Source organism: Triturus cristatus, chromosome 4_1 (genome assembly GCF_964204655.1).
Source record: "Triturus cristatus chromosome 4_1, aTriCri1.1, whole genome shotgun sequence".
Lineage (NCBI taxonomy): Eukaryota > Metazoa > Chordata > Amphibia > Caudata > Salamandridae > Triturus > Triturus cristatus.
The window spans coordinates 220,947,314-220,972,794 of NC_140585.1; the positions used below are offsets into that span (position 1 = coordinate 220,947,314).

The following is a 25,481-nucleotide window of genomic DNA, read 5'->3' on the forward strand; positions in this document are numbered from 1 at the left end:
TGCACTACCGTAAACCCTAAAACACCACCCCCAGCACGACCCTCTAAACTACCCAAACACCACTGCACTACCCTAAACCCTAAATCACTAACCCCAGCACGACCCCCTACACTACACAAACACCACTGCACTACCCTATACCCTAAAACACTACCCCAGCACGACCCGCTACACTACACAAACACCACTGCACTACCCTGTATCCTAAAACACTACCCCCAGCACGACTCGCTACACTACCCAAACAGGACTGCACTACCCTAATCCATAAAACACTACCCCAGCACGACCCCCTACACTACCCAAGCACCACTGCACTACCCTAAACCATAAAACTCTACTCCAGCATGACCCCCTACACTACCAAAACACCACTGCACTACCCTAAACCCTAAAACACCACCCCCAGCACGACCCTCTACACTACCCAAACACCACTACAATATACCCTATAATACTACCCCCAGCACCACCCCCTACACTACACAAACACCACTGCACTACCCTAAACCCTAAATCACTAACCCCAGCACGACCACCTACACTACACAAACACCACTGCTCTACCCTATACCCTAAAACACTACCCCAGCACGACCCGCTACACTACACAAACACCACTGCACTACCCTGTATCCTAAAACACTACCCCCAGCACGACTCGCTACACTACCCCAACAGGACTGCACTACCCTAATCCATAAAACACTACCCCGGCACGACCCCCTACACTACCCAAGCACCACTGCACTACCCTAAACCCTAAAACTCTACTCCAGCATGACCCCCTACACTACCAAAACATCACTGCACTACCCTAAACCCTAAAACACCACCCCCAGCACGACCCTCTACACTACCCAAACACCACTGCACTACCCTAAACCCTAAAACACTACCCCCAGCACCACCCCCTACACTACACAAACACCACTGCACTAACCTAAACCCTAAATCACTACCCCAGCACGAATCCCAACACCACACAAACACCACTGCACTACCCTATACCCTAAAACACTACCCCCAGCACGATCCACTACACTACACAAACACCACTGCACTACCCTAAACCCTAAATCACTAACCCCAGCACGACCCCCTACACTACACAAACACCACTGCACTACCCTATACCCTAAAACACTACCCCAGCACGACCCGCTACACTACACAAACACCACTGCACTACCCTGTATCCTAAAACACTACCCCCAGCACGACTCGCTACACTACACAAACAGGACTGCACTACCCTAATCCCTAAAACACTACCCCAGCACGACCCCCTACACTACCCAAGCACCACTGCACTACCCTAAACCCCAAAACTCTACTCCAGCATGACCCCCTACACTACCAAAACACCACTACACTACCCTAAACCCTAAAACACCACCCCAGCACGACCCTCTACACTACCCAAACACCACTGCACTACCCTAAATCCTAAAACACAACCCCCAGCACAACCCCCTTCACCACACACACACACCACTGCAGTACCCGAAACCCTAAAACACTATCCCCAGCACCACCCCCTACACTACACAAACGCTACTGCACTACCCTAAACCCTAAATCACTACCCCAGCACGATCCCCTACACTACATAAACACCACTGCACTACCCTAAACCCTAAAACACTACCCCCAGCATGACACACTACACTACACAAACACCACTGCACTACCCTAATCCCTAAAACACTACCCCAGCACGATCCCCTACACTACCCAAACACCACTGCACTACCCTAAACCCTAAAACTCTACCCAAGCATGACCCCCTACACTACCCAAACACCACTGCACTACCAAAAACCCTAAAACACTAGCCCCTACATTACACAAACACCAATGCACTACCCTAAGCCCCAAAACACCACACCCAGCACGACCCCCTACACTACCCAAAGACCACTGCGCTACCCTAAACCCTAAAACACTACCCCAGCATGACCCCCTACACTACCCAAATAACACTGCACTACCGTAAACCCTAAAACACTACCCCCAGCATGACCCGCTACACTACACAAACACCACTGCACTACCCTATACCCTAAAACACTACCCCCAGCACGACTCACTACACTACACAAATACCACTGCACTACAATATACCCTATAATACTACCCCCAGCACCACCCCCTACACTACACAAACACCACTGCACTACCCTAAACCCTAAATCACTAACCCCAGCACAACCCCCTACACTACACAAACACCACTGCACTACCCTATACCCTAAAACACTACCCCAGCACGACCCGCTACACTACACAAACACCACTGCACTACCCTGTATCCTAAAACACTACCCCAGCACGACCCCCTACACTACCCAAGCACCCCTGCACTACCCTAAACCCTAAAACTCTACTCCAGCATGACCCCCTACACTACCAAAACACCACTGCACTACCCTAAACCCTAAAACACCACCCCCAGCACGACCCTCTACACTACCCAAACACCACTGCACTACCCTAAATCCTAAAACACTACCCCCAGCACCACCCCCTACACTACACAAACACCACTGCACTAACCTAAACCCTAAATCACTACCCCAGCACGATCCCCAACACCACACAAACACCACTGCACTACCCTATACCCTAAAACACTACCCCCAGCACGATCCACTACACTACACAAACACCACTGCACTACCCTAAACCCTAAAACTCTACTCCAGCATGACCCCCTACACTACCAAAACACCACTGCACTACCCGAAACCCTAAAACACTACCCCCAGCACGACCCCCTACACTACCCAAACACCACTGCACTACCCTGAACCCTAAAACACTACACCCAGCGTGACCCCCTACACTACCTAAACACCACTGCACTACCCCAAAACACAAACCCCTACACTACCCAAACACCACTGCACTACCGTAAACCCTAAAACACCACCCCCAGCACGACCCTCTACACTACCCAAACACCACTGCACTACCCTAAATCCTAAAACACTACCCCCAGCACCACCCCCTACACTACACAAACACCACTGCACTAACCTAAACCCTAAATCACTACCCCAGCACGATCCCCAACACCACACAAACACCACTGCACTACCCTATACCCTAAAACACTACCCCCAGCACGATCCACTACACTACACAAACACCACTGCACTACCCTAAACCCTAAAACTCTACTCCAGCATGACCCCCTACACTACCAAAACACCACTGCACTACCCGAAACCCTAAAACACTACCCCAGCACGACCCCCTACACTACCCAAACACCACTGCACTACCCTGGACCCTAAAACACTACACCCAGCGTGACCCCCTACACTACCTAAACACCACTGCACTACCCCAAAACACAAACCCCTACACTACCCAAACACCACTGCACTACCGTAAACCCTAAAACACCACCCCCAGCACGACCCTCTAAACTACCCAAACACCACTGCACTACCCTAAACCCTAAATCACTAACCCCAGCACGACCCCCTACACTACACAAACACCACTGCACTACCCTATACCCTAAAACACTACCCCAGCACGACCCGCTACACTACACAAACACCACTGCACTACCCTGTATCCTAAAACACTACCCCCAGCACGACTCGCTACACTACCCAAACAGGACTGCACTACCCTAATCCATAAAACACTACCCCAGCACGACCCCCTACACTACCCAAGCACCACTGCACTACCCTAAACCATAAAACTCTACTCCAGCATGACCCCCTACACTACCAAAACACCACTGCACTACCCTAAACCCTAAAACACCACCCCCAGCACGACCCTCTACACTACCCAAACACCACTACAATATACCCTATAATACTACCCCCAGCACCACCCCCTACACTACACAAACACCACTGCACTACCCTAAACCCTAAATCACTAACCCCAGCACGACCACCTACACTACACAAACACCACTGCTCTACCCTATACCCTAAAACACAACCCCAGCACGACCCGCTACACTACACAAACACCACTGCACTACCCTGTATCCTAAAACACTACCCCCAGCACGACTCGCTACACTACCCCAACAGGACTGCACTACCCTAATCCATAAAACACTACCCCGGCACGACCCCCTACACTACCCAAGCACCACTGCACTACCCTAAACCCTAAAACTCTACTCCAGCATGACCCCCTACACTACCAAAACATCACTGCACTACCCTAAACCCTAAAACACCACCCCCAGCACGACCCTCTACACTACCCAAACACCACTGCACTACCCTAAACCCTAAAACACTACCCCCAGCACCACCCCCTACACTACACAAACACCACTGCACTAACCTAAACCCTAAATCACTACCCCAGCACGAATCCCAACACCACACAAACACCACTGCACTACCCTATACCCTAAAACACTACCCCCAGCACGATCCACTACACTACACAAACACCACTGCACTACCCTAAACCCTAAATCACTAACCCCAGCACGACCCCCTACACTACACAAACACCACTGCACTACCCTATACCCTAAAACACTACCCCAGCACGACCCGCTACACTACACAAACACCACTGCACTACCCTGTATCCTAAAACACTACCCCCAGCACGACTCGCTACACTACACAAACAGGACTGCACTACCCTAATCCCTAAAACACTACCCCAGCACGACCCCCTACACTACCCAAGCACCACTGCACTACCCTAAACCCCAAAACTCTACTCCAGCATGACCCCCTACACTACCAAAACACCACTACACTACCCTAAACCCTAAAACACCACCCCAGCACGACCCTCTACACTACCCAAACACCACTGCACTACCCTAAATCCTAAAACACAACCCCCAGCACAACCCCCTTCACCACACACACACACCACTGCAGTACCCGAAACCCTAAAACACTATCCCCAGCACCACCCCCTACACTACACAAACGCTACTGCACTACCCTAAACCCTAAATCACTACCCCAGCACGATCCCCTACACTACATAAACACCACTGCACTACCCTAAACCCTAAAACACTACCCCCAGCATGACACACTACACTACACAAACACCACTGCACTACCCTAATCCCTAAAACACTACCCCAGCACGATCCCCTACACTACCCAAACACCACTGCACTACCCTAAACCCTAAAACTCTACCCAAGCATGACCCCCTACACTACCCAAACACCACTGCACTACCAAAAACCCTAAAACACTAGCCCCTACATTACACAAACACCAATGCACTACCCTAAGCCCCAAAACACCACACCCAGCACGACCCCCTACACTACCCAAAGACCACTGCGCTACCCTAAACCCTAAAACACTACCCCAGCATGACCCCCTACACTACCCAAATAACACTGCACTACCGTAAACCCTAAAACACTACCCCCAGCATGACCCGCTACACTACACAAACACCACTGCACTACCCTATACCCTAAAACACTACCCCCAGCACGACCCGCTACACTACCCAAACAGTATTGCACTACCCTAATTCCTAAAACACTACCCCAGCATGACCCCTACACTACCCAAACACCACTGCACTACTCTAAACCCAAAAACACTACCTCAGCATGACCCCTACACTACCCAAACACCACTGCACTACCCTAAACTCTAATTCTACCCCCAATATGACCCCCTACACTACACAAACACCACTGCACTACCCTAAACCCTAAATCTACCCCAGCACAACCCCTACACTACCCAGCACAACCCCCTACACTACCCAAACACCACTGCACTACCCTAAACCCTAAAACCCTACCCCCATGACCCCCTCCACTACACAACCACCACTGCACTACCCTAAACCCTAAAACACTACCCCCAGCACAACCCCCTACACTACCCAAACACCACTGCACTGCCCTATACCCTAAAACTCTACCTCATCATAACCCCCTACACTACACAAACACCACTGCACTACCCTAAACCCTAAAACACAACCCCCAGCACGACCCACTACACTACCCAAACAGTACTGCACTACCCCAATCCCTAAAACACTACCCCAGCACTACCCTCTAAACTACCCAAACACCACTGCACTACCCTACACCCTAAAACACTACCCCAGCATGACCCCCTACACTACCCAAACACCACTGCACTACCATAAACCCTAAAACACTACCCCCTACACTACACAAACACCACTGCACTACCCTAAACCCTAAATCACTACCCCCAGCATGACCCTCTACACTACACAAACACCACTGCACTCCCCTATACCCTAAAACACTACCCCAGCCTGACCCTCTACACTACACAAACACCACTGCACTACCCTGTATCCTAAAACAGTACCCCCAGCACGACCCGCTACACTACCCAAACAGTACTGCACTACCCTAATCCCTAAAACACTACCCCAGCATGACCCCCTACACGACACAAACACCACTGCACTACCCTAAACCCTAAGTCTACCCCAGCACGACCCTCTACACTACCCAAGCACCACTGCACTACCCTAAACCCTAAAACACTACCACCAGCATGACCCCCTACTCTACCCAAACACCATTGCACTTCTGTAAAACACGACCCCCTACACTACACAAACACCACTGCACTACCCTAAACCCTAAATCACTACCCCCAGCATGACCCCTACACTGCACAAACACCACTGCACTACCCTATACCCTAACACACTACTCTCAGCATGACCCACTACACTACACAAACACCACTGCACTACCCTATACCCTAAAACACAACCCCCAGCACGACGTACTACACTACCCAAACAGTACTGCACTACCCTAATTCCTAAAACACTACCCCAGCACGACCCCCTACACTACCCAAACACCACTGCACTACTCTAAACCCTAATACACTACCCCAGCATGACCCCCTACACCACCCAAACACCACAGCACTACCCTAAACCCTAATTCTACCCCCAACATGACCACCTACACTACACAAACACCACTGCACTACCCTAAACCCTAAATCTACCCCAGCACAACCCCTACACTACCCAGCACAACCCCCTACACTACCCAAACACCACTGCTCTACCCTAAACCCTAAAACCCTACCCCCCATGACCCCCTCCACTACACAACCACCACTGCACTACCCTAAACCATAAAACACTACCCCCAGCACAACCCCCTACACTACCCAAACACCACTGCACTGCCCTATACCCTAAAACTCTACCCCATCACAACCCCCTACACTACACAAACACCACTGCACTTCCCTAAACCCTAAAACACTACCCCCTACACCACGGAAACACCACTGCACTACCCTAAACCCTAAATCACTACTCCAGCATGAACCCCTACACAACACAAACACCAGTGCACTCCCCTATACCCTAAAACACTACCCCAGCATGACCCGCTACACTACACAAACACCACTGCACTACCCTGTATCCTAAAACACTACCCCCAGCACGACCCGCTACACTACCCAAACAGTACTGCACTACCCTAATCCCTATAACACTACCCCAGCACGACGCCCTACACTACCCAAACACCACTGCACTACCCTAAACCCTAAAACTCTACCCCAGCATGACCCCCTACACTACCCAAATACCACTGCACTACCATAAACCCTAAAACACTCCCCCGTCACACTACACAAACACCACTGAACTACCCTAAACCCTAAAACACTATACCCAGCACGACCCCCTACACTACCCAAACACCACTGCGCTACCCTAAACCCTAAAGCACTACCCCAGCATGACCCCCTACACTACCCAAACACCACTGCACTACCCTAAACCCTAAAACACTACCCCCAGCATGACCCCCTACACTACCCAAACACCACTGCACTACCCTAAAACACAATCCCCTACATTACCCAAACACCACTGCACTACCCTAAACCATAAAACACCACCCCCAGCACAACCCCCTACACTACCCAAACACCACTGCGTTAAACTAAACCCTAAAACACTACCCCCAGCACAACCCCCTACACTACACAAACACCACTGCACTACCCTAAACCCCCTAATCTACCCTCAGCACGACCCTCAACACTACCCAAACACCACTGCACTACCCTAAACCCTAAAACACTACCCCCAGCATGACCCCCTACTCTACCCAAACAGCATTGCACTACCCTATACCCTAAAACACGACCCCCTACACTACACAAACACCACTGCACTACCCTATACCCTAAACCACTACCCCTAGCACGACCCCCTACACTACACAAACACCACTGCACTACCCTATACCCTAAAACACTACCCCCAGCACGACCCGCTACACTACATAAACACCACTGCACTACCCTATACCCTAAAACACTACCCCAGCACGACCTGCTATACTTCCCAAACAGTACTGCACTACCCTAATTCCTAAAACACGACCCCCTACACTACCTAAACACCACTGCACTACTCTAAACCCTAAAACACTACCCCAGCATGACCCCCTACACTACACAAACACCACTGCACTACCCTAAACCCTAAATCTACCCCAGCACAACCCCTACACCACCCAAACACCATTGCACTACCCTAAACCCTAAAACAATACCCCCAGCATGACCCCCTCCACTACACACCCACCACTGCACTTCCCTATACCCTAAAACTCTACCCCAGCACAACCCCCTACACTACACAAACACCACTGCACTACCCTAAACCCTAAAACATGACCCCATGCACTACCCAAATACCACTGCACTACCCGAAACCCTAAAACACTACCCCAAGCATGACCCCCTCCACTACACAACCACCACTGCACTACCCTAAACCCTAAAACACTACCCCAGCACGACCCCATACACTACCCAAACACCACTGCACTGCCTTAAACCCTAAAACACTACCCCCAACATGACCCCCTACACTACCTGACTCCCTACACTACCCAAACACCACTGCACTACCCTAAACCCTAAAGAACTACCCCCAACAAGACCCCCTACACTACCCAAACACCACTGCACTACCCTAAACCCTAGAAAAGAAACCCCAACCCCATTCCCAATCCCCCTTACCTCTCACTCCTTGTGGTTCCTCTCTCCTTGTGGCTCTCGCTTCACGTCGTCTCTGAGGGGTGGTGCACGTTGTTGTGAGGAAACGGAAGAGCCTCTGTTTCTTTAAAACGACGTGGATCGTTTAGATTTTTTTAGGACGCATACAATTCGTTGTAAAGGCATGCGTAATAAATGACCATGCGTTCTAAAAAAATGCAATGTACAGCGCATGCGTGGTAATGCATGCATTGTAATGGTATCGCGAAGTAAAAAAGTCGTAACGGCTGTTTACCGATCGAAGCTGGCCCCTATTCTTCAGTGAGTCGTTTATTTGATAAATTAGGAGGAATTAATGTGTTTTTTTTACCGAAACGTGCATGTATGTTGTATTGTGAAAGTGTCCGCGTGGCCTGGTTTCACTTCCGGTGAGAGAGTGGAAGAGTCTGTTTGGATCTAAAGGAGTTCATCACAAAACACAGCTAATGGAAATTTTCCTTCCCGAAGTGTGGAGCAGTGCCAGGAGAGGTCAACGAGTGTGCGTCCCACCACAGTATGACCGTACCGCATGACTCATGTTCCGCCTCCAGGGTACGGGAGGCAGAAGCGGCATCCATCGCAGGTCCTCTTGAAGACTGTTGTAGCACTAATTCTACATTTTGGAACTAGGGCATTTTAACCTCGTTGTTCCTGATAGATACAAAGAGAAGATCTTGTGTTATTCAGTGCTCTCGTTACCTTTTTTATCGGTAGTGGTGCTTGTCACTATGCTGCCCCGCCGGTGCACATGACTTGGCTCCCCACCTCGTGTGCCATCTGCAGGGCCTCTGCCCTCAGATTACTGGTTTTGGTTTCTGGAGTGGCAACATAAACAGTTGCTCCCAAAGGACTAGCCTAAATACTTTGGTGAATATCCCCTGCGCCAGCATTCCGCGGAAATTCTTTCCTAGCTCTCCCACGTCGACGAGGACGTCATAATAGCACGGCTCCACTCGCGACAGCATCTGATGTCATCGGAGCCATAAGAGGACCTCGTCTGCGTTCTGACGTCAGTTCCACCCATTTTTTCTGTGCCACCGAGGCAAACAGGTGGACCGACACATTTTCACATGTATACATAGCATACCAAATATATATATATATATTCACTGAAAAAACCATAGGTTTCACACATGTTATAGTTAGCTGGACATTTCACTCGTAAAAAACCATTGAAATTCCCCCGTTATAGTTAGTTCAGCTAAATATAACTCGCGCGACCGCAATCCACTGCTGATGACGTCACATATTACATCACTCATGACATGGTCAGTGACATCACTCATGACATCACTGATGACATCTCAAATGACATCACTGATTACATCACTGATGACATCATCTAGTGAATATGTGTCTTTCTGAAAAATAAATATTTTTTATATATGTATATCTAAAGGTTAATGGAAGAATAAATGGGTAAATAAGTGTCTAAATGGATGGTTTTTTTGTAAAATTAATTGTATAACTGACTTATTAACAGTATCTTAGTGAATACAGTGATGTAATATGTGACATCATCAGCAGTGGATTGCGGTCGCGCGAGTTATATGTAGCTGAACTAACTATAACGGGGGGATTTCAATGGTTTTTTACGAGTGAAATGTCCAGCTAACTATAACATGTGTGAAACCTATGGTTTTTTCAGTGAATATATATATATATATATATATATATATATATATATATATATATATATATATATATTTAGTAATTTGCAAGGTTTTTAAAATGCTAATTCCTAACTATAACGTGTGTGAAACCTATGGTTCTTTAAGTGAATTTGCAAGGTGTTTTCAATGATAATTTCTAATTATAACGTGTGTGAAACCTATGTTTTTTTTAGTGAATTTGTAAGGTTTTTTAAATGCTAATTTATGTATGTATTATTATATTTTTTATATAATTATTTTACAATAAACTACCTATGTATATAGTTATAGATTGACTGTATCCTGTAATATGGAATGGCTTGTTTAAAATGTTTTTAACTTTTTTTTTAAAGGTTTTTCACTGTGTGCGCACGGTGCGCGCACCCCGCGATTTTTTGAAAGAAAAATAAAATGTTTTTTTCACCCTTCGGGGTCCTTCAGGGACCCCCTGACAAAGGCTAGGGGGTCAGGAACTCTCTACCCTGCCCCCTTTTCACGTTCTCAACCTTTGCTTTTCACTGCCACACACAAAATGGCGTCCAACACTTCCTGATTTCGACCGATTCGAATGTTGACATCTAACCACCAATCAGAATTATGCTTGCGCATGGCACCGTGCGCGCATATAGATATTTATGTACTTTTAACTGCAATTTTCTCAGAAACTACTGAACAGATTGACACCATATATGCAAAAGGCACACCCCTGACCTGAGGACTACCTCTTTGCCAAATTTCAAGTAATTCTGTTTAGCCGTTCGGGCTGTACCTTCGACTAAAGGTCCTACGGGAAAATGCACGGGGAAAACGTGTTTTGAGAAAATAGCATTTAAAAGCATATAAATATCTATACGTGCGCACCGTGCGTGAGCGAAATTCTGATTGGTTGATAGATGTCAGTTAACATTCGAATCGGTCGAAATCAGGAAGTGTCGGCCGCCATTTTGTCTGTCGCACTGAAAAGGAAAGGTGGAAAAAAGGTGGAAAACGCGAAAAGGGGGCAGGGAAGAGAGCTCCTGACCCCCTAGCGGTTGTCAGGGGGTCACCGAAGGAACCCCAAGGGTGTAATAAACATTTTATTATTTTCGAAAACAATTGCGGGGTGCGCTTAGTGCGCGCAGCGCACCGTGCGCCCAAAGCGCGCGCACGGTGCGCGCACACGGTGAAAAACCTTGAAAAAAAAAAAATTAATAAATGCATAACTTAGCATTTAAAGAACCGTACAAATTCACTTAAAAAACCATAGGTTTCACACACGTTATAGTTAGGAATTAGCATTTAAAAAACCTTGCAAATTCACTTAAAAAACCATAGGTTTCACACAGGTTATAGTTAGGTGGACATTTCACTCGTAAAAAACCAATGAAATTCCCCCGTTATAGTTAGTTCACATAACTATAACTCGCGCGACCGCCACTCTATCACAAGGATGATGTCATCAGTGATGTCATGAGTGATGCCATTGACCATGTCATGAGTGATGTAATGTGTGACGTCATGAGCAGTGGATTGCGGGCGTGCGAGTTATAGTTATCTGAAAGTCTCGGGGGGATTCGTCAAGCGGGGGCTGAGAAAAAGGGGGGTCCCAAAACGCGTTTTCCCCATGCATTTTTCCATAGGACCTTTAGTCCAAGCTACAGCCCGAACGGCTGAACAGAATTACTTGAAATTTGGCAGAGAGGTAGTACTCAGGTCAGGGATGTGCCTTTTGCAGGTCTGGTGTAAATCTGTTCAGTATTTCCTGAGAAAATAGCATTTAAATCAATATATATATCTGTAAGCGCGCACCGTGCGCGTACGGTAAAGCGCGATTCTGATTGGTTGTTAGATCTTAGTAAACATTCGAATCGGTCGAAACCAGGAAGTGTCAGCCGCCATTTTGTCTCTCGCAGTCTGAGGGGGTGAAAAACAAAGGTGGAGAACGTGAAAAGGGGGCAGGGTGGACAGTTCCTGACCCCCTAGCCTTAGTCAGGGGGTCCCAGAAGGACCCCCAAGGGCCAAAATGTTCTCTTTATTTTTTTGCGAAAAATCGCAGAGTATGCGTAGCGTGCACATACGGTAGAAAAGGAAAAATTCCGCGAACTGCGTAACGTGGGCGCACGGTGCGCGAAGCGCACCGTGCGTGTATGGTACACGCACGGTGAAAAACCTTAAAAAAAATAATAAAATAAATACATATCTTAGCATTTAAAAAACCATACAAATTCACTGAAAAAACCATAGGTTTCACACACGTTATAGTTAGGAATTAGCATTTAAAAAACCTTGCAAATTCACTTAAAAAACCATAGGTTTCACACATGTTATAGTTAGCTGGACATTTCACTCGTGAAAAACCATTGAAATTCCCCCGTTATAGTTAGTGCAGGCAACTATAACTCACGCGACCGCAATCCTCTGCTGATGACGTCAGATATTACATCACTGATGACATATGTGTCTTTCTGAAAAAAAAATATTTGTAATATATATATAGCTAAAAATTAATGGAAGAAGACATGGGTAAATAAGTGTCTAAATACAGTGATGTAATATCTGACGTCATCAGCAGAGGATTGCGGTCGCGTGAGTTATAGTTGCCTGCACTAACTATAACAGGAGAATTTCAATGGTTTTTCACGAGTGAAATGTCCAGCTAACTATAACATGTGTGAAACCTATGGTTTTTTAAGTGAATATATATATATATATACATATACATACATACCTCTATTAGATAATAGCGACAGCCTCTCTGTAGTTATAGTTAGGCTTCCCAGAGATAGGGTTTCCCTGGATGTTTGCTCACTTATAACTTTCCACACATTTGACAAATGACCACAAAACATTACAGACCTATAGGATTTTCTACATTTTGTGATTATGGAAATTCATGTGGAAAATCTTTAGGAGGAAGCAACGATAAAAGGAGGGTCCCAAAACAGATTTCTATCCCTGTGTATTTTTCCCTAGACTTTTCCATTCAACGTAGTGCAGAAACGGCTGATGGATTTTGATAAAGTTTGCCTTCAATATACATTATAGTGTCTAGATGATTCTTTTTGCTATTGCAAGTGACAATATTAAGATATATGAACCAAAAACATAGTGGTATCTGTTGTTTCATATGTAGCACAATACTACTGAAAGTAACGAGGAAGCCCTAGACTACATTTGTAAAGTTTCAGATTTATTTTATGAACATATAAAAGACCTATTTATAGTCACTTGCTAATAGAAACCAATGAAGCAATCTTCATCAACATGAGTTTTCTATGGTTCACACGAAAAACTGTGCCCAGCAAGCCAAACAAAACCCATCTTCCCTATGCACTCCTTTGCAACAAAATGGAAAAGTGTCCTAGCGGGACACCTTTGCAACAAAATGGAGAAGTGTCTCAATATTTATAAGAACATAAATGATTGGCTTTTGTTCGCTTTGAGCTTCACATGTAGCGTCATGTAGTGTCATACTAATAAAAGTAGCAGGAAAGCCCAAAAGATGCATTACACTGGATATGTAAAGTTTCAGAATTACTACATGAAAAACTAAAAGATGCATTTATGATCACATAATTATGTAAACCAATGAACAGATACAAAATAAGTACTATAGATACAAAGAAAGAAGTCACATTGAATCTGATTGCCACTCTGTACTTACAACTAGGATTGCCACAGATAAGGATTCCTTGAATTGCTGCTCCCCAATAACTTTCAACTTGTTTGACGAATCACCACTATAAAAAAAAAAGTGTCAATAGTTGTGTGGCTTGCACAAGTAATGGGTTCCAATTTGTCCTCCACTGGGAACCAAACACCCCATTGTAGCACTTGACTGTCACAGGGTAATGAAGCAGAGCCGCCCAAGGCCTACTCAAGGAAGGTGGTGTAGGCTAGTAATCACCATTCACAGATACACAAGTAATGCACTCAATAAATGATTGTTCAGTCTGTGCTTTTTTCTTTCGAAAAAGGAAAAAATGTTTACTCGCACAGCTCAATACTACTCAGTAATTTACAAATAAACATAAGCTGATGGAAATACTTTTTGATGACATTGCGTAAACACTCTTACCCCTTCAAAGGCGGATCTAGTTCAACAACTCACATGTCAAAACATTCACTTGTATTGAATACAACTTTGAAAGATTGTACTTAATAGTGGCAGTACATGCATTCACATGGGAGTATGCCTGTGCATGTCTGGGTGATTTGTGTACTTAACATAATGTTTAGGATGAGTAACACAATTAAACCATAGCACCTAACGGGTATTGCATTCTCAATCACAAATTGTGTAATTACAGTCCTTTTCTTGCACAGCATGAAAACCTATTGTTCAATACACCACAAATTCAAATACAAGGAAAATCAAGAAGGTTTATTGGAGGGACACAGCAAGCGCATTCACCAAGGGGTGACTACAGATCAACTGAAGGTCATTCAGCATTCCACAGGAACCATTCCTCTGGAATGCAGAATGCTACACAAATAAAAACATGGCACATGCAAGGCATGCTCAAGTGAGCATACAACACATCTTCCTTTTTACCCAAACAACAAATAACAAAAAAAACTAAAAACAAGGTAATAAAATATTACAGTGAGGAAAAAAACTATTATTTAACAAAATCATCAAACTTCCTTGGAGTCCGGCAGTTTCAACTTGTTCATGAAATGCCACTGGGCTCTCATTGAGATTCCCATGATCTTCTTCTGGACCACTCTCTAAACAGTTGTCTTTGCACCTCACCAAGAACTCTCTCGCTGGTTAATTTCCATCCAAACTCACACTGCGGTCACCCGCGGGTTTAGTACATTTGGCAGTCTTACTGGCATTTCATACCTTGCCTTCTTGAGTGATAATGCAGTTTGTAAATACTTTTTAACCTTCCTGATTTTCCAAATTTTGACATTCATTTGTTCACAAGACCAGGTTTCCGAACCCTCACCCAATCTCCAACGATGATACCATAAGGTTTAATCTTCCAATTTTCATCATACCACTATTTGGTCTTATTCTGCTTCCACTTCACTCTCTCCACTACATCTCTTACATCACACTCAACTCCAACTCCACTCCATCTCTCCTTAAACTATCATGGACACAGCCGGAATGCAGGATTCCTACCCTTCAATAGCTTGAAAGGACTAACTTCTGTGATTGTGTGCGAAGTTATACTGTACATCCATAGTTTTTCCCTCAATATGTTTTTCCAATTTCCACTCTGAGTGTGTGCCTTCACCACATACCTGTTAAGCACATGGTTAAATCTTTACACTTGACCAAAAGCCCAAGGCGGACCCCACGGACCTCAAGAACTTCCGACCCATCTCCCTGCTCCCGTTCCCGGCAAAGGTCATCGAGAAAATCGTCAACATCCAACTGACCCGCCACCTCGAAGACAACAACATCCTGGACCCGTCCCAATCCGGATTCAGACGTAACCACAGCACCGAGACAGCCCTCATCGCCGCCACAGACGACATCAGATGCCAACTGGACAATGGCGAAACATCAGCCCTCATCCTCCTGGACCTGTAAGCCGCATTCAACACGGTCTGCCACCGCACCGTAAAGACACGCCTCCAAGAAGCCGGAATCCAACAGCAGGCCCTTGATTGGACCACGTCCTTCCTCTCCGGCAGAACCCAGAGCATCCGTCTCCCACCTTTCCGGTCAGAAGCCACCGACATCATCTGCGGCGTCCCCCAGGGCTCATCCCTCAGCCCGACGCTGTTCAACATCTACATGGCCCCCCTCACACAAGTGGCCCGCCACCACAACCTCAACATCATCTCCTACGACGAAGACACCCAGCTCATCCTCTCCCTCACCAAGGTCCCTCACACCGCCAAAACCAACATTCACGAGGGCATGAAGGCCATCGCCGACTGGATGAGGAGCAGCCGTCTGAAACTGAACTCGGACAAGACGGAGGTCCTCATCCTCTGACCCACCCCCTCAGCCTGGGACGACTCCTGGTGGCCGACCACTCTGGGGACAGCACCGACACCAACCGACCACGCACGCAACCTAGGATTCATCCTCGACTCCTCCCTCTCATGTCCATGCAAGTCAACGCCGTCTCCTCCTCCTGCTACAACACCCTACGCATGCTCCGCCGGATCTACAAATGGATCCCGACCGAAACAAGAAGAACAGTGACACAGGCCCTCGTCAGCAGGAGACTGGACTACGGCAACGCACTCTGCGCAGGAATCCCAGCCAAACACCGACGGCGGCTACAACGCATCCAAAACGCCTCCGCCCGGCTGATCGTCAACGCCCCCCGCCGCAGCCACATCACCCCCGTCATGAGAGACCTGCACTGGCTCCCCATCGACAAGAGGATCACCTTCAAGCTCCTCACCCACGCACACAAAGCACTCCACAACGCCAGACCAGCCTACCTGAACAGCAGACTCAGCTTCTACACCCCCACCCGCCAGCTCCGCTCCGCCAACCTCGCCCTCGCAGATGTCCCCCGCATCCAACGTATGACCGCCAGCGGCAGATCCTTCTCTTACCTCGCTGCCAAAACCTGGAACACCCTCCCAACCCACCTACGACAGACCCAAGACCTACTCGCCTTCAGAAGACTCCTCAAGACCTGGCTCTTCGAGCAGTAGCGGCACCCACCCCCCCAACCCTCAGCGCCTTGAGACCCTCACGGGTAAGTAGTGCACTTTACAAGTACCCTGATTGATAACTGCTACCTACCTTTCCCTCCTGAGGCGGAAGCCGGGAGGCCTCTCTACTATTCTTTGGCATTTTTAACCTAGCGTGTTTGACTTTCATGCTTGTCATTTTAATTTTTGTCTTGTGCAGCTTGTGCTCGCGCTTGTGTTATAAGCGTGCCTGAGCCTAGCGCTGCCTGCCTTAGACTTCCCAGCGCTTGTATGCGCTTTGCCCTGCTCCCTCTCCCTTGTCTGGGACTGTGAGACCGCCCTCGGCTGAGTGTTGACGCCGAGGGCTGGGATCTCATTTTGGCCGCCATCTTGGGGGTAGGACTCTCCGCCCTCGCGCTCTAGTAGCGCTATAAAAGGGAAACGGAACATCTTGCATGTGATTAACAACTGCTACCTACCTTTCCCTCCTGAGGCGGAAGCTGGGAGGCCTCTCTACTATTCTTTGGCATTTTTAACCTAGCGTGTTTGACTTTCATGCTTGTCATTTTAATTTTTGTCTTGTGCAGCTTGTGCTCACGCTTGTGTTATAAGCGTGCCTGAGCCTAGCGCTGCCTGCCTTAGACTTCCCAGCGCTTGTATGCGCTTTGCCCTGCTCCCTCTCCCTTGTCTGGGACTGTGAGACCGCCCTCGGCTGAGTGTTGACGCCGAGGGCTGGGATCTCATTTTGGCCGCCATCTTGGGGGTAGGACTCTCCGCCCTCTAGTAGCGCTATAAAAAGCTCACCCCTCCCTCCGCGCAGCGGACGCGGACTGCGGACGCGCCGGACCTGCGCCGGAGTCGTGCCAGAGTCCTGCCCGTCTGCGCCCGTCAGCGTCCCGGAGGCGTTCGGCGTGGCAGGTACTTCTGGCCATTATGCTTTCCTACTCCGCTCAGGAACTCTACTCTTTGCGTGACGGGGATGCGTCCTGTCACTCAGTCTTTCCTGTCCGATATAGAGGTAAACATAAGTGCCCTGTCTGTAAATGGCATCCTACTCGCAATCTCCCTTCCCCCCGCTCTATTAAGGATTGTAGCATTAAACATCTTTGTCTACTCCTTAATACAAGGTCGTTGCACCGACACACTCAAGAGATTTATGATCTCCTTTCGACGACCAGTCCTACCTGTCTGATGCTCACTGAGACATGGCTCAATGAATCCTCCCACCCGGACATCGCGGTAGCCATTCCCTCTGACTATATCATCCATCGACAAGATAGAGACAAGGGTAGGGGGGGAGGAGTTGCCCTGGTTGTGAAAAAATCTTTTCCGTGCACGGTCACGCACACAAATACCATCGTAGGGGCTGACTCTCTTGCCTTTACCATCTCCCTATCGCCTCAGCAAGCGCTGAAGGGCCTTGTTGTTTACAGACCTCCGGGCCCGGTGGGATCCTTTCTTGATGATCTCCAGCAGGTTATGTCGGTCCTTGTTCTAAGATCGGAGCGGTGTATATTGGCTGGAGATTTTAACTTCCATATGGATGATCACCAAGATCAGGATGCTATCAAGCTGTTTGATATTACATCTACTCTGGGCCTTTCCCCCTATATCTTTGGCCCGACCCATGATAAAGGCCACACACTTGACCAGGTTTTTTCCACCTCACCTATTATGGCTGTGACACTTCTGCCAGTCTTATGGTCTGATCATTGTCTTGTTCATTTTGAAATATCATCTACTACGAATTCTATGGCCAGTGCCACGAGACAGCAGGGTAGCAGCTATAGGGCACTCCATCGGGTGACTCCGGATCTGCTAGCGCAGGGTCTGGTGGATCACCCCATGTCTTATACGGGTGACCTGGAGAAAGACCTGGAGAGCCTGCAATCCTGGCTCCTTGCTAGATTAAATGAGCTCGCCCCATTACAGCCACCCAGGTCTGCCGCCCGACGGGTCTCGGCCCCTTGGTTTACGGAGGAATTGGCCCATCACCGTAGGCAATGCAAAGTCGCTGAGCGGGCTTGGAGAGCCCAGTACGAACCTGAGGCCAAACAACTTTATAAAACCATGATGAAATCATATCATGATTTAATACTTCAGGGCAAGAAATGCTATTTTGCCAAAAGGATTGAAGACGCGGCAAACTCCTGTAAGGAGATTTTCTCAATTGTGCGAGAATTCACCAGCCCGCGGTCAATCTCAGCTCAGGACGCTCTGGTGGAGACCTGGGCCAACACCATTGCTAATTTCTTTACCACCAAAATTAGGTAAATTCAGGATTCCTTTCCTTTGAGACCTATAGATGACCCGTCAACTCTGTCGATTGAGACAACTCTCCTGTCGTCTCCAGGCCCAGTTCTGCTAGACTTCCCGCCCCTTTCGGCTGCCGCATCCTTAGCCTTGATGAGGAACCTTAAATCGGGTTCACCGCTAGATCCCTGTCCAGCAAAATTCTTAGCGAGAATGGCAGATGCCGTTAACCCCATAGCTAATCCCATTCTTAACCTTTCCCTGAGTCAGGGATTTCTGCCCCAGTCCTGGAAACAGGCCATGGTCATCCCTCTTATCAAAAAGCCTAATCTTGACCCAGAAGTGCCCTCCAACTATAGGCCAATCTCGCTCCTTCCAGCACTTACCAAGATCCTGGAGAAACACGTTCATAGCGTGCTTTCTAACTTCCTGGAGTCAAACGAGTTACTTCATGAATCCCAATCGGGCTTTCGCTCCAACTTAAGCACTGAGACGGCGCTCCTGGAAGTTTCTGAGATCGTGAAGGAGGTGCTGGATACCGGAGGCAGGGTGATGTTAGTTATGCTAGACCTGTCGGCGGCGTTTGACACCGTCCCCCATGAGGATCTCCTCACTAGACTACACGACATCGGTCTGGGGGGGACGGTGCTCAACTGGTTTCGTTCCTTTCTAGCCAACCGCCGGCAGACGGTCTGGGTCCCACCTGGATCTGCCGAAATGCCGCCATTGGGAGTCGGAGTGCCTCAGGGCTCTGTATTGAGCCCCACTCTATTTAACATCCTTATGACCCCTCTGGCGACATTGGCAGAGTCCTATGGGGCCCGGATCGTCTCTTATGCTGACGACACCCAGCTTCTGTTCACCTGCCGTAAGAGCGAAGAGTTCGATGGAGAAAGGATCCGTGAGTGCCTTGGGGCTGTTTTTAATTGGTTCCAACTCAACAGCCTCAAGTGCAACTCGGATAAATCCGAAATACTATTCTTCGGATGCCCATCGGAACCAGATTGGCATGGGTGGTGGCCTGCTGACATGTTCCCTCCAACTCAGTCATCTAAGTGGGCTAAGAACCTGGGAGTAAAAATTGACAATGAGCTTTCGCTCAAATCCCAGGTTTCTACTCTTACGGGAACATGTTTCGGGATCCTCAGAATGTTGCGTAAGTTCTTTCCCCTTCTATCTGAGGAACATCGGAGGATAACTGTCCAGGCACTTATAGGATCCAGATTGGACTATGCAAATGTTCTATATGTGGGTCTGCCAGAATATCTCCTTCAGCGTTTGCAGGTGACCCAGAACGCTGCTGCTCGAGCGATCTCTGGCCTACATCGTCGCACTAGTGCCTCTAACCTTCTTCTATCCCTCCATTGGCTTCCTATACGGAAGAGGATACTGTTCAAGGCCATGACCCTAGCCCATAAGGCCCTGCATGGTAATGGTGCAAAATATCTCCAGAAGAGGCTGGACTTCTACCGACCTACACGATCTCTCAGGTCGGAAACATTGGCTCTGGCTCGGGTACCACGTATCAAAAGGGCTCGTCTAGGCGGCCGGTCCTTTAGATTCCTTGCCCCCCAGCTATGGAACTCTCTACCGGTGTCCTTGCGGACTACCTCGAACTTGCTTGCCTTCAGGAAGGACTTAAAAACTTGGCTGTTCTCTGGTTAGTCCGCTTCCTCTTTTAGGCTCCTGTCTTTTTACTGTTATGTTTTCCAGTTCTTTCTTTAGGTCTGGAGCACAAAGCGCCGGGACACTCCTTTGGAGTAGCCGTTGCGCTATAAAAGTCCCATTTTAACATAACATAACATAACATAACATTGATTGATTGACTTGACCATTTTCATGAGGGTCATATAAAGAGGTTGTCAGATGCTTTATGTTACAATGTTTGAGAAAAGTCTCCATCTCCTTGAACATTAACTGGACACCATTGTCAGTTACCAGGGTGGAAGGACAACCCTCTCTGGCAAACACTTCCTTAAGGAACTAAATCACCGCACCGGTGGTAGCTTGTGCGACAAAATTGATTTCTGCCACTTTGAATGGCAGTCCACTAATACTAAGGCAAAATGTGCATCCGCTGGTAGAAAATTAAAAGGCCCTGACACATCAAAAGCCAGTATTTGCCATGATAATTCTGGCCACATGACATTTTCTAAAGGTGGGACACTTACCTTCATAATTTTTTCACTTGAAGCACACACCTCACACTCCCTTACCGTTTGATCTATCATTTTGTCAATCACCGGCCACCAAAAATGAATCCTTACCAAACACTTCATGGCAGACATACCTGGATGCTCCTTATGTGCCAATTTGAGAATAACATCACAGATCCCTCCAGGAGGAACACAATTTCCCCTTTAAATAATAAATTGCCTTCTATTTGCAGTTCCATAGCCACATCGTATACAGCTTTCATCTCAGGCTTAACTTCTCTTTTGTTAGGCCAACCTTGTAGAATACACCTCTTCGTCTCTTCCCACTGTTCATCCATCCTCTCACATACCTTCCACAATTTTTGTGGAAGTCACCAAACTCCCCACCTACAACATCTTTAATGCTTGCAACCATATACAATTCTCCTCCTCTCTCAGCTTCACCCAGTTGACATGAAAAGTGTGACACAAAGTCAGCCGTCAAATTTGTTTTCCAGGTACATACTCAGTAATGAAGGTATATTCTTGAAGTATTGAAGCTAATCTTGCAATACACACTGTGGAATTTCAACCCCTCCAGGACATTAAATGTTTGCCAACGGCTTGTGGTCAGTTCTCCACACAAATTGACTGCCCCAGTCATAGTTCCTCAAGTGTTCACCTACTGACACACATGCCGGTAACTTCCTCTCGATGACAGCACATCTGTGCTCCATTTCATTCAGGGTGCAGGAGACAAAAGAAACATTCCGCTCATCCTTACCAGACCTTTGAGATAGAACACCCCCAATGCCATACAGGCTTGCAGCCACTGTAATTACACACTTTTTCTACATGCAAAATGGTTCCAATGTGAGTGCTCTCACAATGTCCTGTTTTATGTTATTAAACGCCATCTGTTGTATTTATTTATTTATTTAAAACATTTATAAAGCGCGACTGTCACCTGGCAGGTATCCTGGAGCTGGTAGCTACTCTTGTGGTTTATTGACGGGGTGAACTGGAACTGAACCGGTTTTTATAGGGACAGGGGAAAGAGCCAAGTTTTAATACGTTTCCTGAATGGGAAGAGGTGAGGGATAAGGCGTATGTCGACAGGTAGACTGTTCCATAGCTTGGCTGCAGCTACTCGGAACGATCTTCCTCCCATCCTATATCTGACCATTCATAAGTCACATTGCGTCTTAACAATACTCTCAAAGGCTCCATTTTGGTAGCAAAGTTTTAAATAAATTTGCTATAGTACTCACACATTCTGGTGAACAATAATAACTGCTCCTTGTTAGTAGGAGCAGCGGCAATAATATTAGCCTCAACATTGAATTTTTTGGGCACCGCACCATCACCTGAAAAATCACAAACCAACTTAGAAAAATAGAGTACCGCAGGCATCTAGTCATGCAAAACCGGGTCAAAGTAAAAAGTTAAGGTTGACCACGATGGAGGGCGGCTCGGATACAAAAAAGGGGTATATCGCCCTGCATGGCTTACCTTCAGACTTTGAAAAATTACTAGAGGAAAATGTCTCAGAAGGTAAAGTTCAGTGGGGCAAGGCTGCAAGAGGTCTCTGAGGAGGGAGTGTCGTGTTAGACGCCTGTGGATCAAAACTACAGTGAAGATTCCTGCGTTCGGACTTGGTGTTGCAGAGAAGAACGTAGTGGGAGAAGCCGGAAAGTCAATCCGACCAGCAATGCACCTCTGGCGGAAAGGCAAGCAGGTCAGTCCCAGTCTCCTCCTGGATCCCAGAGCACCCTTTATCCGGATTTCGTCTAGGCCCCCAGTTTTGGAAAATAGCCATCCGGTAACATTAAGCACCACCACCTGGTGGGACACCTCTTGGAGGTTCAGGACTTACTCAGGCTGGATGCAGGTGTGGGCTCAAGACTGTGGGAGCCTGTTATGTCCCTGTTCGTCTGAAGAGAAGGCCAGCAAACTAGCCCTTGAAGTCACTTCTAGTAGTCCTGAGTGCAGGTGTAGATACAGGGCTCAACAGAAGGGGTGGCCTTTGAGGATTCAAGGCAGGCTCAAGGCGGCACAATACTCCTTTCAGGTACAGGAACAGTCTGGCAGAGTGCACAGCAGGTCACATCAGCTGGCAGTCCCCTAGAGTCCTTTCTCAGGTCCAGTAGTGAACTGAAAACTGGGTCTGAAGGTCCTATTTTTATAAGCTGGTGCTCTTCTTCTAGAAGGTGGGAGAGGTTTCTGGAAAGGTTCCTTCGAGTATTTCGAAATCCCCTGGCCTGGCTCCAAGCTGGCTAGAGTGACAATATAGGGTTGTTAGGCCCTTTGTATGAAGGCAGAGCACAGGCTATTCAGATATAAGTGGGGCTGTGCTCAGCTCCCCCCATCCTGCAAACCGTTAGCCCATTCAGGCATTGGTAATCGCTCTAATGTGTGACTGTCTGTGAGGAAGTCATTATGTCTAATTAACAGCTTTTTCCAGCCATGTGACACAAGGCAGGCTGCGGGCACAAAGGGCAAGAAAATGGTGACTTTTTAAAAGTGGCCTTTTCAAGATTGTAATGAAAAATCTGACTTTACCATTAAAGAGGGTTTATCGCTACAAGTTCATAGGTACCAAGCCTGATATATCCACCTCCTCTCAATTAGGAATAACAGTTTATTAAATGTAATAAGGAATCCCCAATGTTATCCTATGAGATGGATCTGCCTCGCAGTAGTGAAAAATGAATTTGGGAGTTTCTCACTACCAGGACATATTAAACACAACCAACCTTTCAATTACATAAGCCTGGCCTATCGACTTCCTCAGGGGTGACTTCTATGTATGCATCCAGGGTGCAATTGCAGGCTTTAAGGTGCTATTTAATTGGGTGGCACAATAGGTGCTGCAGGCCCCCTGGCAGCATTTAATTTATAGTCCCTGTGTATATGGTATACCACTCCTCAAAGGACTTATAAGTAAATTAAATATGGCAATTAGGTATATGCCAATCAAATCATTTTTAGGGGCGTGAGAACAAGCACTTTAGCACTGGTAAAATGCACAGAGCCCTAAAGCTAACAAAAAGCAAAAATCCAGCACAAATTAGAAGTAAGTAGTCAAATAGTTTGGGGGAAGACGAGCCTAAGGCTGACAGGTCTAACATGTTCTTTACAGCACTTGGAACATCCTTTTTCCTCAAGGACCAAGGACCCTCTGGAGATGAGTTAGTAGCTACAGGTTTGTGTGCAAATGATTTAGACGCCTGATTAATAATGTCACAAAGTGATAATAAAAATCACAAAATGGAAAGTACAATCACAAAATCACAGAAAAATGTAAACATTTATGTTAACATCAGCCTCTAATAGATGTTTTGAAAGGGGTTCTAGAATGGATCTCTGATTCTTGGATGGATGCTGTTCTTAGTTGCTGTAACAGGGGTTACATAGTGCCTCTTCATGGACTGTGTAAAACTATTTGACTGTTTAATTTACAGCTTTTGAAATCTGATTATGATATATATATATTTTTAATGTATATATTTTTTATCATGGGAACCATGATATTTGTGAAAGATACTACTTATTTAAAAAATGTTGATGTTTCTTGAACATTGTCATGCTTTTCTTTGATCTTTAATTAATTTCCGCTTACCTTTTATCCTGGAGTTTTGGTGATAAAGTGTCCAACACTGGGTATTGTTTGTGTCTTTTAATGTATAAATTACTTTGACAATGGTCTACTAGCCAGGAATGTTTCTTCCAATATTTAATGCTTGGGTCAAAAACAGCCTAATCGTGGAGGACTGGAA

General features: G+C 47.1%; 1 long non-coding RNA gene across 1 annotated transcript in view; it reads right to left on the reverse strand.

The window, feature by feature from the left end:
- The window catches only part of LOC146854121 (uncharacterized), a 169,896-nt gene that overhangs the window by 95,145 nt on the left and 49,270 nt on the right, over positions 1-25,481 (reverse strand). The window contains exon 3 of the long non-coding RNA XR_014980736.1: positions 14,364-14,439. This is a non-coding gene — a long non-coding RNA (uncharacterized LOC146854121). The remainder of the gene's footprint in view (positions 1-14,363; positions 14,440-25,481) is intronic.